The sequence below is a fragment of the Gopherus flavomarginatus genome, chromosome 6 (assembly GCF_025201925.1).
Source record: "Gopherus flavomarginatus isolate rGopFla2 chromosome 6, rGopFla2.mat.asm, whole genome shotgun sequence".
NCBI classification, from domain to species: Eukaryota; Metazoa; Chordata; order Testudines; family Testudinidae; genus Gopherus; species Gopherus flavomarginatus.
In genome coordinates this window covers 111,262,512-111,276,528 of record NC_066622.1, presented here as the reverse complement: position 1 = coordinate 111,276,528, position 14,017 = coordinate 111,262,512, and the positions used below count along the sequence as shown (strand labels likewise).

At 44.9% G+C, this 14,017-nt stretch overlaps 1 long non-coding RNA gene across 2 annotated transcripts; it reads right to left on the bottom strand.

Moving 5' to 3' along the window:
• Window positions 1-804: 804 nt before the first annotated feature.
• Window positions 805-12,909, bottom strand: LOC127054091 (uncharacterized). Of its 2 annotated transcripts, none has more exons than XR_007775165.1 (2): window positions 12,883-12,909; window positions 805-1,023 (listed from the first exon to the last, which is right to left on the bottom strand). It is a non-coding gene; the product is annotated as an uncharacterized LOC127054091 (long non-coding RNA). The 2 variants fall into 2 exon arrangements; XR_007775166.1 differs by lacking the exon at window positions 12,883-12,909 and adding an exon at window positions 7,058-7,084.
• Between the last annotated feature and the right edge of the window lie 1,108 nt (window positions 12,910-14,017).

Genomic DNA, 14,017 nt, shown 5'->3' with positions numbered 1-14,017 from the left:
CCTCCTAGAGTCTGCCTAGCAACAGTGCCTTTAGCTAATCTTCAATGTTAAGTAAACCTGAAAAACCACTTTATTTGCATGTATATAGTGCTGGTATCTGCCTCCTAATGGGAGTGCTATTGCATGACAAAAGACCTGTAACAGCTCCTTAATGCTTCTTGCTTAATATGCAAGCCACAAACTGCCAGAGAGAGCAGAAAAAAAAATTCTCTCTGGTTCCCTTTTAAAACCAAACTGTTTCTCTCTGCTAAAAAGCCCCTAGCAGAGAAAAGAAAAATAAAATATTTCTACTGGCTTCTGGATTCTGTCTATCCTCCCACCACTGCCACCATGTCATAACCTTAGTCCCAGATTTGGACCTTAGCGTCCAAAATATGGGGGTTAGCATGAAAACCTCCAAGCTTAGTTACCAACTTGGACCTGGTACTTGCTGCCACCACCCAAAAAATTAAAGTGTTTTGGGGCACTCTGGTCCCCCCTGAAAAACCTTCCCTGGGGACCCCAAGACCCAAATCCCTTGAGTCTCACAACAAAGGGAAATAATCCTTTTTCCCTTCCCCCCTCCAGGTGCTCCTGGAGAGATACACAGACACAAGCTCTGTGAATCCAAACAGAGTAACTCCCCCTCTCCGTTCCCAGTCCTGGAAACCAAAAGCACTTTCCTATTCCCCCAGAGGGAATGCAAAATCAGGCTAGCAAATTCAACACACACAGATCTCCCCCTGATTTCTTCCTCCCACCAATTCCCTGGTGAGTATAGACTCAATTTCCCTGAAATTTCCCCCCCAAAAAAACTTCAACAGGTCTTAAAAGAAAGCTTTATATAAAAAAGAAAGAAAAAATACATACAAATGGTCTCTCTGTATTAAGGTGACAAAATACAGGGTCGATTGCTTAAAAAAATATTGAATAAACATCCTTATTCAAAAAGAATACAAATCAAAGCACTCCAGCACTTATATTCATGCAAATACCAAAGAAAAGAAACCATATAACTTACTATCTGATCTCTTTGTCCTTACACTTAGAAACAGAAGATTAGAAAACAGAAACTACTTCTCCAAAGCTCAGAGAAAGCAGGCAGACAGAAAACAAAGACCTCAGACACAAAATTCCCTCCACCCAAAGTTGAAAAAATCCAGTTTCCTGATTGGTCCTCTGGTCAGGTGCTTCAGGTGAAAGAGACATTAACCCTTAGCTATCTGTTTATGACAGAAGGTGAGGGTTAAAAACCATAGCAAACACTCTGAATCCTCCAGAGTACAGACAAAACTCCTCGCTGGTCCGCCAAACCCTCTGGCCAATTTGAAAAAAAATCATCCCTGAAAAAAAAGTTGCCCTCTTTCTCTTCCTTTAGCTTTCCCTTCTTCCCTTGTCCCATGGCTTCCCTGAGCTTCCTGTGGCACCTGGTGTTTTTTTTCCGTGGCATAAGGCACACTCCTTTTCCTTCCCTATAGCTGGGCCCAGCTCTAGACCCCTTGCTAAATTGAGCACAGTTCTGGAATTAGCTGCAGGGAGCCAAAAACTGGGAGCTACCTTACCTGTCTAACACTAAGTGAAGCAGCATGTGCCCCAGGCAACGTTTCCTTGCAGTGGAGTGTCAGAGTCAGAGGCTGTCCCAGCCAAACCTATGGGGGATGGTGGTTTCTTATCTCTACCACCCCTATGCTTACCAGAGGGATCCATGTGAGATAATGGGGTGGGATGGGGTGGGGTGGGGGCAGCATCACTGAATGCTTTTGTGCTAACCATATGCGCCTCCAAGTGCATGAAACAAAGCCAGGCAGGCAGCTTAGCAGGGGCTTCTCTCTGCCCCTCATCTTCACGGCTAGTGAGTGCTTCTACAGTAGGGGGTGTGGTGCCAGAAAATGCCTCCTGTTAACATTTTTCTAACACCTCAAGGGAAGTTTCCCTCCTCCACTTGCCCATGCCATTCCTCTTCTCCAGTCTCTACTGACCTCCCCAGCCACCACATCCCTTTTGGGGCTATTCTGAGATTGGGGCAGGGAAAGGGGGCAGCTCCTGGAATTCAGAGCCTCTTTCCCTCCCTCCCCCCCACTTGTGCTGCATGGCAACAGTGGGCATGTGCAGTTAGAACTGTCATACCAAGCCCAGAAGAAAGCTCAGGCTACCCTTCTTAGTGTGCAGGTTAAATAGCTTCTGCTTATGTGTCATGCTTTAACTTAAAAATAATCCATGTCCCTTCAGGGAATAAAGCCGGCACTCTCCTGTGAGGTCAGCCAACTCCACTGGCTCATGCCAGGGTGGGGGCCCAGTCTCTTCCCCATCCCTTTGCTTGACTAGTGCCAACAGGGCCATAGGCAGGAAGCTGTCCTTGCTCTTAGGTGAGCTCCGGCTCAGGAGTTATGGTTAGTCCTTGAACAGGGCGTAAATAACTGAGACTCCTTGTACTCTCCTCCCAGCTCATGCCCCTCTTTCCTTTTCGATTTATCCTGATTTGTCTGCTGGCTTAGGTCAATGGAGCTGGAACCAGGAGGGCAGGGGTTGGCATTATCTCCCCAAACTGCAAGCCTAGGGCAGGTGCAGAGCAGTGCTAGTATGGGCTGTGCTTCGCGGTGGAGGAGCTGATCACCATAGTCAGCTGCCCCACGGTGAAGCACAGCCCCTGCTGGTGCCATTCCCTGCCCCCCAAAGTTTGCCTGTGTTAAAAAGATGGGGAGCATGGCCCCCTGGGTCTTCCCTGGTTCTGGCACAGGTTTCTCCCCCACTTCTACAAAGGTTCCAGCACCCTTGGCTATGTTATACAATAGCTGTGGTCAGACCACATTCTGACATATTTTTTTTTTTGTTTGTGTAGGCAGAGATGGCAAATGAAATGAGTTAACTGTGTCAGAGTCCACACAAGCTGGCACCCTTGCTGGTGCTGGTTCAGTAGCAAAGAGGCCAAGGACCAAACAGGCACAGAGACTGAAATATCTCCTCGTCATCATTCAGAGGGATCTCTCTAGAAAGTGGTGTTGCAGTACATGGCTGACTTGATGTGGGGAAGCTTCCACTGCTTCTTCTGAGTATAAATAGAAGCTGTATCATCCATGATTTCAAACACCATCCACAAGCATTACAGTCATCTTAAAGAAAAACCCCCTAGACATTTGTAACCCATAGATCTATGTGTATGTCCTACTCTCTGTCCTGTCCCACATTTGCTTACAGCGCCTGCTTTCATAGGCTGGCTTTTTAGCTCAAGCTATAGTGACGATAGAATCCAGACTTTCAGCCCTGAAAAGTTGGTTTATTCCTCAGTGTCTTAGCTAAGATAGCAGCTACCACACAAGTGCATGGTAGATGCATATTTATCAAAAACTATACAAACTGCTTTTTTCAGAGTAGTCTGATGCTTTTGTAAGAAGCTCAGTTTCTAAGCCACACATGATTCTCAGATGAAAACAAACCTACTCTGAATTTATGCTTAGTTTTGGATTACTATAACTGTACCTATTTGTAGTCTGTTGCACTCCTGAAGGACTCACTTTTAAGTAATCATTTGGTGTTACCTTCTGTAAGGGATTGTGATAAGATATTTAAATTAGAAACCCATGACATGAGCAGTCACTGTATTCTTTTTAATTTGCTTGGATGTTTTAGTGACCCAAGAGTAAGTCCGAACCATTTTTAGACATAGCTAATTGTTCTGCTGCCATGAGCTATTAGCCCAAGTCATGCTTGTAAATTACATCCACTGATTAGAGTGGCATAAGAATTCTCCTATTTCTTCTGTATTTGATGATAGAAATGCATTGGATGAATCGGTTTTCCATAATAGGATCTCTGGCTAATGCTAATGGAAAATAGAAGTCAAGTTAAATAAAGCTGTTTTAAAAAAATACCCCTGGAGTGACTTATTATCCAGGAATTATCATTGTACTAGGAAAAACAAGAAAAATGAAAGGAGAAAAAGAAAGTTGGATTTATAAATAAAACTACTTATAATGGTCATAAGGTAAACCATGTATTTGGGACAAAAAAATACCTTTGGTTATCATGGAATAAAACACTAGTTTTGTAGGCCTAAAGAATGCTGCAGTCTCCCAGAGTTCATTGCACTGCAAACTATAATATGACAAGGTTATCAGAAGGCAAAGCAGAAATATTTGTTGAAACTATTCAGAGCACTGTCATAGATCAATAGCATTGACTTAATGGAGTTCTGGCCCTACGGAGCGGGAGGAGGGCACTCAGGATTTTTGCAGCATTGTAGGAAACGCTATGAAAATGGATGGAGCTGTTTTTTTGAAGTAGTTAGGAATAGATGAGTCTCTCTCTCTCTCTCCCAATTAGGCATCACTTAATGAGCATGGAAAAGGGGAGGAGGGGAACAGTTAGGAAAAGAAAGATAAAGATTTCATACTTTTGCCCAAAGAAGGGTCATTTTATTGCAAGACTAGCAGGTATGTGAGACTGAGGATGGAGAATGCTGACCATACCAATGTTCAACAGAATGGGATCATTTGGCTGTAGAGAGTCATGCAAGTATCCCGTCTAACACTTGTACTTGAATGTATTAAAGAGATGATGGGTCTGAGGGTTCTAGAACACTCAGCTATGCTTCTTCAGTAAGAATAATATGGGCCCTGTCACAGCAAGTTACTTAAGTACATGCACAATTTTAAGCATCTAAGTAGTCCCATTGACTCATGTTTAAATTAATGGATATACTTAACTACCTCGCTAAACTGGGGTGATAAGAAATACTGGGAGTCCTACAGATGATAGCTTTCCTTTAACTGGGAAAAGCCCAATAGGATTCCTTCCATAATAAGGTCATCCATATGAAGAGCATTTATTTTATGTTTCCGAAAGCTGACTAAAAAGTGTGATTTGCCAGAGTGAAAGGTTGGATTATTTCAAAGAGGGGCATTCGGGAAAAAGACATGAAAGAGCATTTTGAGATGGCACAGAGAATTTGAGGATAGCTCAAGAGAGGATGGAAAGAGAATTTCTCCTCAGAGCAATGTGGACTAAGGTTGGCCGATAAAGTACAATAATATGGTCCATTTCAGTAAGAAGCTGCAAAGGAGTATAGGGATTTAGGGTTAGATCCACAAAGGGACTTTTGCATTGCAATCCTTGACCTTTAGATGCCACTGAGATCCCCAAAAACTCTGCTCAGGTGCTGCCTAACATCCCTCACTGCCTAAATTTTCACTGTAAAAGCCCTTAGGAGACCTTTGTTTTGATTGCTAGGCATACACACAGCTGTCTCAGTCCTGCCCCGCCCAGCAGCTTGGCCCCCATAACACACCTAAACACCACTGAGATTGTCAAATTAAGTGTTGCCCCGCCTATCTTGCCTCGTGGGCCCAATCTCCTAGGTGTGCTCAGAACACGTCTAACTCATACAAAATTATTTTGGGAGGAGGAGGACTAGAACTCCCTTATAATACCTACTACAGTAGTGAGGATGCTCAGCCATAGTACAATTCCCTTTGCACCTAATGCAGGGAAGAGATTTGAACTAGGTTTGCCTATCTTTCAGGTGAGTGATCAAACTACTTGACTATGGGCTATTCTTGTGTGGGTTTCTCTCAGGCTCTACTGTTCAAGGTGTTTCCCAGAGTATGACACACGTAAATAATAAAATAGGCATTGGTCCACAACAAGGAATGCGTGTATAGTTTAGTGGTAAGGGCACTTACCTGAGCAACAGGAAACCGAAGTTCAAATCCTTCCTTCACATCAGGCAGAGGGGTGCCTGTTGACTCAATGGGTTTTGACTAAGCTTGAACTTCAGGACTGGTTTTCTACACAAAGCTCTAGAGAGTGATAGTTGTGAGTGGAGAAACAAAGGGAAGCATCTCCAATGGCTCCCCCAAAAAGGGTGTTAAGAGCAAAAATACCTTGTGCTGAAGCAAGTGTATGGTGTGTAAAAATGATTGCAACTTTATACCTATCAAATATTTTCCTGTGTGGCACGTAGCAAACACCTATCTTCTGAACGCTGAGATATTATACTACTCTGGAAGAGATTTTTGAGAGACGTGGTCTCTGTATGTGTAAAGCAAGGGTTGCTTTTATCTTAAAACACTACTTACACATGCTTTGTTATCCACACACTTTCTCTTCTGTTTCAAGCCAAATGACTGGTACATTATTTTTCCTCGCTGACATTAATTTTTGACTATCAGACATCCAATTTGCCAAATTAATGATGACACTAATCCTTAAAAGTCTTTTCAATGTGTTTTGTTATGTTGCCTCTCTTCATTCCAGATTGTGTATTCGCAGGTTACCCTTTTCACTTTCCTGATTTTTTTCCCCAAAGAGTTGAAAGACTGGATTTGTTTATACTTGTTAAATTAATGCCAGATAGTATGATATTCAGTTTAATCAACTATGAAAACTGTAAACGTTAAATATAGCCTTGTAATAACCTTAGTCCCAGATTTGGACCTTAGCGTCCAAAATATGGGGGTTAGCATGAAAACCTCCAAGCTTAGTTACCTGCTTGGACCTGGTACCTGCTGCCACTACCCAAAAAATTAGAGTGTTTTGGGGCACTCTGGTCCCTCTGAAAAACCTTCCCTGGGGACCCCAAGACCCAAATCCCTTGAGTCTCACAACAAAGGGAAATAATCCTTTTTCCCTTCCCCCCTCCAGGTGCTCCTGGAGAGATACACAGACACAAGCTCTGTGAAACTACACAGAGAGACTCCCCCTCTCTGTTCCCAATCCTGGAAACAAAAAGTACTTTCCTATTCCCCCAGAGGGAATGCAAAATCAGGCTAGCAATCCAACACACAGATCTCCCCGATTTCTTCCTCTCACCAATTCCCTGGTGAGTACAGACTCAATTTCCCTGAAGTAAAGAAAAACTCCAACAGGTCTTAAAAGAAAGCTTTATATAAAAAGAAAGAAAAATACAAATGGGCTCTCTGTATAAAGATGATACAACACAGGGTCAATTGCTTAAAAGAATATTGAATAAACAGCCTTATTCAAAAAGAATACAAATCAAAGCACTCCAGCACTTATATTCATGCAAATACCAAAGAAAAGAAACCATAGAACTTACTATCTGATCTCTTTGTCCTTACACTTAGAAACAGAAGACTAGAAAGTAGAACTACTTCTCCAAAGCTCAGAGAAAGCAGGCAGGCAGAAAACAAAGACTCAGACACTCAAATCCCTCCACCTAAAGTTGAAAAAATCCGGTTTCCTGATTGGTCCTCTGGTCAGGTGCTTCAGGTGAAAGAGACATTAACCCTTAGCTACCTGTTTATGACACGCCCCCCAAATTGCAGACAGTGGGGAAGCTCACTGGCGGCGATTTCCTTCTAGAACTTGAAAATAAACAGATTAATACAACACATACACCTTTACATATACTCCTAAGTATATAACTAACAGACTTCTACATTTTAAGAACACTTTTTAACTACTGAATTCTGGGAAACTCTCACGGGAGAGTGCATCAGCAACTTTATTAGAAGCTCCTGTGATGTGTTGAATTTCAAAATCAAAATCTTGGAGAGCTAAACTCCAACGAAGAAGTTTCTTGTTGTTCCGCTTGGCAGTATGAAGCCACTTTAGTGCAGCATGGTCAGTTTGTAGTTGGAACCGCCGTCCCCAAACATATGGGCGTAGCTTTTCCAGGGCGTACACAATGGCATAGCATTCCTTTTCACTGACTGACCAGTGACTTTCCCTCTCAGACAGTTTCTTGCTGAGAAACACGACAGGATGGAAGTTGTGATCTGTTGCTTCCTGCATGAGCACTGCTCCTATACCACGCTCAGATGCATCTGTGGTTACTAGGAATGGCTTGTCAAAATCCGGGGCCCTGAGCACAGGGTCAGACATGAGCGTCGCCTTAAGCTGGGTAAAGGCCTTTTGACACTCATCAGTCCACTTAACGGCATTTGGCTGGGTCTTTTTGGTCAGGTCGGTCAGTGGGGCAGCGATTTGGCTGTAGTGTGGTACAAATCGCCTGTAGTATCCGGCCAAGCCTAAGAAGGATTGGACCTGCTTCTTGGACCGTGGGACAGGCCACTTTTGGATAGCATCCACCTTGGCCTGTAGGGGGTTTATGGTTCCTCGACCCACCTGGTGCCCCAGGTAAGTCACTCTGTTTTGGCCTATTTGACACTTTTTGGCCTTAACAGTTAGTCCTGCCTGCCTGATGCGCTCAAAGACCTTTTCCAGGTGTAGTAGGTGTTCGGGCCAGGAGTCTGAAAAAATGGCCACATCATCGAGGTAGGCAACTGCAAATTCTCCCAGTCCAGCTAGTAGACCATCTACCAGCCTCTGGAAGGTGGCGGGTGCATTTCGAAGGCCGAAAGGAAGGACATTGAATTCATACACCCCCGCATGGGTGACGAATGCTGACCTCTCCTTGGCAGGTTCATCTAGCGGTACTTGCCAGTACCCCTTGGTTAAGTCTATTGTAGAGATGAACTGGGCACGTCCCAACTTTTCCAATAGCTCATCGGTACGTGGCATTGGATAGTTGTCCGGACGAGTTACAGCATTTAGCTTACGGTAGTCCACGCAAAAGCGTATTTCCCCATCTGGTTTGGGTACCAGAACCACTGGAGATGCCCATGCACTGGTAGATGAGCGGATTATACCCATCTGTAGCATGTTCTGGATCTCCCGTTCTATAGCAGCTTGGGCATGAGGAGACACTCGGTAGGGTGGGGTTCTGATTGGGTGAGCATTACCTGTATCAATGGAGTGGTATGCCCGTTCAGTCCGTCCTGGGGTGGCTGAGAACAATGGGGCGAAGCTAGTGCACAGCTCCTTGATTTGTTGCCGCTGCAGACGTTCCAGGGTGGTTGAGAGGTTCACCTCTTCCACGCCACCGTCTTTTTTTCCCGTCGTAGTAGACACCGTCAGGCCACTCAGCATCATCTCCCTGGACTGTAAACTGACAAACCTGTAAGTCTCTGGAATAGAAAGGCTTGAGAGAATTAACATGGTACACTTTAGGCTTTAGTGAGGAATTGGGAAATGCTATGAGGTAGTTTACAGCTCCCAGGCGCTCTTGGACCGTGAATGGCCCTTCCCATGATGCTTCCATCTTATGGGCCTGTTGCGCCTTCAAGACCATAACCTGGTCTCCTACCTTGAAGGAACGTTCTCTGGCATGTCGGTCATACCAGGCCTTTTGCTCTTCTTGAACATCCTTTAGGTTCTCTCTAGCAAGGGCTAAAGAGTGTCGGAGGGTGCTTTGTAGGTTGCTTACAAAGTCCAGAATGTTAGTTCCTGGAGAAGGCGTAAACCCCTCCCATTGCTGCTTCACCAACTGTAATGGCCCCTTAACCTCGTGACCATACACCAGTTCAAATGGTGAAAACCCTAAACTGGGATGTGGTACAGCCCTGTAGGCAAACAGCAACTGCTGCAACACTAGGTCCCAATTATTGGAGAATTCGTTGATGAATTTTCGTATCATGGCCCCCAAAGTTCCATTGAACCTTTCCACCAGGCCATTGGTTTGATGGTGGTATGGGGTGGCAACCAAGTGATTCACCCCATGAGTTTCCCACAGTTTTTCCATGGTCCCTGCCAGGAAATTAGACCCTGAATCTGTAAGGATGTCAGAGGGCCAACCTACCCTGGCAAAGATGTCTGTTAGGGCCAGGCACACAGTGTTAGCCCTGGTGTTGCCTAGAGCTACTGCTTCTGGCCATCGGGTAGCAAAGTCCACTAAAGTTAGTACGTACTGCTTTCCTCTGGGTGTCTTTTTTGGGAAAGGACCCAGAATATCCACAGCTACTCGCTGAAATGGGACCTCAATTATGGGGAGTGGCTGGAGAGGGGCCTTGACCTGGTCTTGAGGCTTTCCCACTGTTTGGCATACCTCACAAGACCGGACATACTTGGCAACGTCCTTGCCCATCCCCTCCCAGTGGAAGGACTTCCCCAACCGGTCCTTGGTTCTGTTCACCCCAGCATGGCCACTGGGATGATCATGGGCTAAGCTTAAGAGCTTCCCCCGGTACTTAGTTGGAACCACCAACTGTTTTTGCGGCTGCCATTCTTCCCGGTGTCCACCAGAAAGAATTTCCTTGTATAAAAGTCCTTGGTCTATAACAAACCGGGATCGATTAGAAGAGCTGAGAGGCGGTGGGGTGCTCCGTGCCGCCGCCCAAGCTTTCTGAAGGCTGTCATCCGCTTCCTGCTCAGCCTGGAACTGTTCCCTTGAGGCTGGAGTCACCAGTTCTTCCTCAGACTGTGGACTTGGGCTTGGTCCCTCTGGAAGCGATGTAGGTGATGGGGTTGTTTCCGCTGCTGGTGAACCGCTCTCCGCTGGTGCACCTGAGGGTATTTCAGGCTCTGGCTGAGCCTTTTGGGTATGGCTGTCTTTTGCTTCTGCCAGTTCTGGCTCGCTGGCGCCCTCTGGCGTTGAGTTTGAAGATGTGGTTGCACTTGCTGGTGCTGGTTGCTGTTCCAGTTCCGGGCCTGGGACTGGAGGTGCTGTGGCTGTTTCAGTGGTTGGCATGGAATCCGGGTCCACTACCTCTGTCTGGGTCTCTGGTAACACAGACGGGGCCTCTGTGGACGGCTCAGGAACAGGAATGGGTCTGGAAGCTTGCCTGGTTTGGCTACGTGTAACCATTCCCACTCTCTTGGCCCGCCTCACCTGGTTGGCCAAGTCTTCCCCCAGTAGCATGGGGATATGATAATTGTCATAGACTGCAAAAGTCCACATTCCTGACCAGCCTTTGTACTGGACAGGCAGTTGAGCTGTAGGCAAGTCTACAGCTTGTGACATGAAGGGGTAAATTGTAACTTTGGCCTTTGGGTTGATGAATTTGGGGTCAACGAAGGATTGGTGGATAGCTGACACTTGTGCCCCCGTGTCTCTCCACGCAGTAACCTTCTTTCCGCCCACTCTCAAATTTTCCCTTCGCTCCAAGGGTATTTGAGAGGCATCCGGGCCTGGGGATCTTTGGTGTGATGGTGGTGTAATGAATTGCACTCGCATGGTGTTCTTGGGACAGTTGGCCTTGATATGTCCCAGTTCATTACACTTAAAGCATCTTCCATCTTGTATGTACCGTGTGATGTCTTCAGGAACACCATCCAAGAACTGCTCCATTTGTATGAGGAGGTTCAGTTCTTCCAAGGTTTGAATGTTGTTTCCTGTTATCCAGGCCTCATAGTTTTTTGCAATGTAGTAGGCGTGTTTGGGAAATGACACCTCTGGTTTCCACTTTTGGGTTCTGAAGCGCCGACGGGCATGATCTGGGGTTATCCCCATTCGGTATCTGGCCTTGGTTAGAAAAAGTTTATAGTCATTCATTTGCAGCTTAGGCATTTCAGCTGCCACCTCTGCTAAAGGTCCACTGAGCTGTGACCTCAATTCTACCATGTACTGGTCTTCGGGGATGTTGTACCCAAGACAGGCTCTTTCAAAATTTTCCAAGAAGGCCTCGGTGTCATCACCTGCCTTGTAGGTGGGAAATTTCCTGTGCTGTGGAGCAATAATTGGCGCCGGGTTGTTAGGGTTGGCTGGAGTCTGTTGCTTAGCCTTTTCTAATTCCATGGCCTGTTGGTGGGCTTCCCTCTGGAGTTCTATCTGTCTTCTGTGGGCTGCCTCTTCTTCTGCTTGCTTCCTTCTGTGGGCCACCTCTTCTTCTTCTTGCTTCCTTCTGTGGGCCAACTCTTCTTCTGCTTGCTTCCTTCGGTGGGCCACCTCTTCTTCTTCTATTTTTCTTTTGTGTGCTGCCTCTTTCATTTGTTCTTCTCTTTCTTTCATCTCCATTTGTCGCCTGTGTTCAGCTTCTTTGAATTGCTCTTCGGCCTTAATTTTTGCCTTAGAAGTCATGGTTCCTGTTTTCTTGTGTTGGGGTGCCCTCTGGTGTTTATCTTCTGAACTGCAGGTTCTCTGTTGCCTCCTGAAGTCTGCCTAGCAACAGTGCTTTTTTCCCTTTCTCTCTCTAGCTAATGTTCAATGAAAGTAAACCAGAAAAACCACTTTATTTGCATGCCTATAGTGCTGGACTTGCCTCCTAATGGGAGGGCTATTGCATGACAAAAGACCCTCAACAGTTTCTTAATGGCTTCTCGCTTCACATGCAAGCCACAAACTGCCAGAGAGAGCAGAAAAAAAAATTCTCTCTGGTTCCCTTTTAAAACCAACTGCTTCTCTCTCTGCTAAAAAGCCCTTAGCAGAGAAAAGAAAAATATAATATTCCTACTGGCTTCTGGATTCTGTCTATATCCCACCAGCTGCCACTCATGACATAACCTTAGTCCCAGATTTGGACCTTAGCGTCCAAAATATGGGGGTTAGCATGAAAACCTCCAAGCTTAGTTACCTGCTTGGACCTGGTACCTGCTGCCACCACCCAAAAAATTAGAGTGTTTTGGGGCACTCTGGTCCCTCTGAAAAACCTTCCCTGGGGACCCCAAGACCCAAATCCCTTGAGTCTCACAACAAAGGGAAATAATCCTTTTTCCCTTCCCCCCTCCAGGTGCTCCTGGAGAGATACACAGACACAAGCTCTGTGAAACTACACAGAGAGACTCCCCCTCTCTGTTCCCAATCCTGGAAACAAAAAGTACTTTCCTATTCCCCCAGAGGGAATGCAAAATCAGGCTAGCAATCCAACACACAGATCTCCCCGATTTCTTCCTCTCACCAATTCCCTGGTGAGTACAGACTCAATTTCCCTGAAGTAAAGAAAAACTCCAACAGGTCTTAAAAGAAAGCTTTATATAAAAAGAAAGAAAAATACAAATGGGCTCTCTGTATAAAGATGATACAACACAGGGTCAATTGCTTAAAAGAATATTGAATAAACAGCCTTATTCAAAAAGAATACAAATCAAAGCACTCCAGCACTTATATTCATGCAAATACCAAAGAAAAGAAACCATAGAACTTACTATCTGATCTCTTTGTCCTTACACTTAGAAACAGAAGACTAGAAAGTAGAACTACTTCTCCAAAGCTCAGAGAAAGCAGGCAGGCAGAAAACAAAGACTCAGACACTCAAATCCCTCCACCCAAAGTTGAAAAAATCCGGTTTCCTGATTGGTCCTCTGGTCAGGTGCTTCAGGTGAAAGAGACATTAACCCTTAGCTACCTGTTTATGACAAGCCTGCCTGCTGCTTAGAGCAGGACATGTGTCTCAGTGGATAACATAGAAAAATTCAATGTGATCTTAAACTTCCAAGTCTCCAGGGAAGAGAGAGACCAGAAAATTTCAGACCCAAATAAAATGAAATCTTCTACAGAAGAAAAGGAATGTAAAAAGATCCAGAATCCAATAGTCTTAAGAGATGTCAAATGGGATTTCTCCTTAGAGAAACAAGGAAACATGGCTATGTTACTTTAATATGTGATATTTTCTTTTCAAATGCTAATAAATATGAAAGGGCAATATCAGTATGTAGAAAATCAAAGGAAATTAAAATGAAAAATCAAAGCTGTATGTAAAAATGAGGACCAGTGTATCTTGTAAGGCATTTCAGAGGGAAAAACCAGATGTTATAGTCTATAATTTAAAAAAAAATAAAATAAAGACAATTTCAAGGTGCCAAATGGAGAGTGACCTCCCAGGTTACCCACAGCAGCTGCACTGATGTATGTAGATGTTTCCTACATTGATGGGAAGGGTTTTTTCTGTCAGTGTTGATCATCCACCTCTCTGAGAGGTAGGTACGTAGGCCGCTGGAAGAATTTTTGCATTGACTTAGCTGCCTCTACAGTGGGGGTTAGGTTGACCTAACTAGCTCGAACAGGTTGTGAAATTTTTCACACCCCTGATGTAGCTAAGCAGATCTACATTTTAGGTGGAGACCAGGCCTAAACTTCCCCAAACTGTTGCACAAATATGCTGCAAGCTTAAATGCCAAAATTTGATGATTCCCTTTGAAAAGGTAAGATATTGGGATGGTAGAGCTAAAACTTTACAGGGTCCCTTTTCCTCCCCTTTGGCTCCTCCACCATTCCCACTAAAGGCTCTCAGGAACTTGCAGACATCTTCAGTTGATACTATTACTCACTTGCAGACAAAACTCAGCAAGCTATTGCCTTCCAACT